The sequence below is a fragment of the Myxocyprinus asiaticus genome, chromosome 38, assembly GCF_019703515.2.
Source record: "Myxocyprinus asiaticus isolate MX2 ecotype Aquarium Trade chromosome 38, UBuf_Myxa_2, whole genome shotgun sequence".
Lineage (NCBI taxonomy): Eukaryota > Metazoa > Chordata > Actinopteri > Cypriniformes > Catostomidae > Myxocyprinus > Myxocyprinus asiaticus.
In genome coordinates, this window is record NC_059381.1 from 2692572 (window position 1) to 2694027 (window position 1456).

General features: G+C 44.8%; 1 protein-coding gene across 1 annotated transcript in view; it reads left to right on the top strand.

The window, feature by feature from the left end:
- Positions 1 to 493: 493 nt before the first annotated feature.
- The window catches only part of LOC127429241 (synaptic vesicle glycoprotein 2C-like), a 63383-nt gene continuing 62420 nt past the window's right edge, over positions 494 to 1456 (top strand). The window contains exon 1 of the mRNA XM_051678153.1: positions 494 to 672. The gene's annotated coding sequence lies outside the window, so the exon portion shown is untranslated. The remainder of the gene's footprint in view (positions 673 to 1456) is intronic.

Sequence of the window (1456 nt, forward strand, 5' to 3'; positions counted from 1 at the left end):
TCTATGTTCTGAGTGGACCAGTTCTATGTGTTCTCCGCACTGACTTCAGCACCACGGACAGTTCCATTACAAATATCCATCTATTCTCATTTCTCTCTCGTATAAACTGTTCGAGCACAGTCTCTCCAACTCACCACATCCCCATCTCCCTCCTGGCGAGAGTTCAATCACGATGACTCGCCTCCATAAAATGTTTTTGGTGAAAACAGTGTTTTATTTGAGCTGTGAGGACAGAAAGTTGCAACCATAGATCACTAAAAAACCGAGACACTTCAACAAAGCAAGAAAAAAGCCTCCAGAGAATCGTGACTCGCGGGAAAAGAGCAATGCGTCACGGGTGGGGTGGATAATTCATATACACGCATGCAGTCATTGTATACTCGCTATGAGACTCACGTAACGCGCTCATTCCGCTCCCCCGCCCCGCGTCGCGTCACATTCACCGGGGCTGCCCGCCTAGCTCCACGGGATTCAACTATTGATTTCATCTCTCTCTCTCTCTCTCTCTCTCTCTCTCTCTCTCTCTCTCTCTCTCTCTCTCTCTCTCTCTCCATCACTTCTTCCCATATTTTCTTCCAGTACTGCAGAGTGAACCCGCCGCTGCTGCATTGAAGGGAGAGATACAGAAGAAACGCCAGTGAGATGGACGAGCTCTCGTGAAAACTGGACTCGGTGAGTGATTCTGTACGAGTGTTCTCGGTGGTTTACGAATGAAACCAAAGCGTAAAATGAACTTTAGCGGCAGATAGGAGCGTCCACACAGTTTAAAAACAGCGAGACAGAGTGCGACGGAACAGAGACGCGTTTTAATTTTTTTAATTTTTCTTTTTTTTACATTTCTTAAATTGAACTGTTTTTAACTTGATACGCCGGATTAAAACGCGACGCTAATGAGAAAAAACAAAAACAAAAAAAAACACACACACACACACACACACACACACACACACACACAGAGAGAGAGAGAGAGAGAGAGAGACGCGACGCAACGACTAAAAACGAGATCATAGACCAATAAGTACAAATTTAGAATTAGCGTAAGAACAGAACGCGCCCTGTGTGAACGTCTCCCTTGGTGACGCGGACGCGTTCTGAAACAGCTGGACGGAGCGCAACGTAACGATTTTATACGCGTTTCAAAAAGTTGAGCTGTTTTAACTTGACGAGTATATTAAACGCAACACTTACATTGCAACGGAATGGAAACGCGTTTTTATTTAAAAAATGTTTTAAACTTGACGCGCTGTCCTGAAAACGCTGAAACCAACAGCGAGACGCGACGCAAGGTTGAATGCGTCTGTTTGACGCTTGTGTGCATAGCTCAACATTTAATAAATAGCGTGAACAGATCGCGTCCTCACGTGTTCTTATTGAAAGTCAAGCCGCGCCTGTTTTATATTCCCATCGCTCCGTTTTATTGAGAAAATGAGATGAAAGTGTTGCATTACGGTGCTTT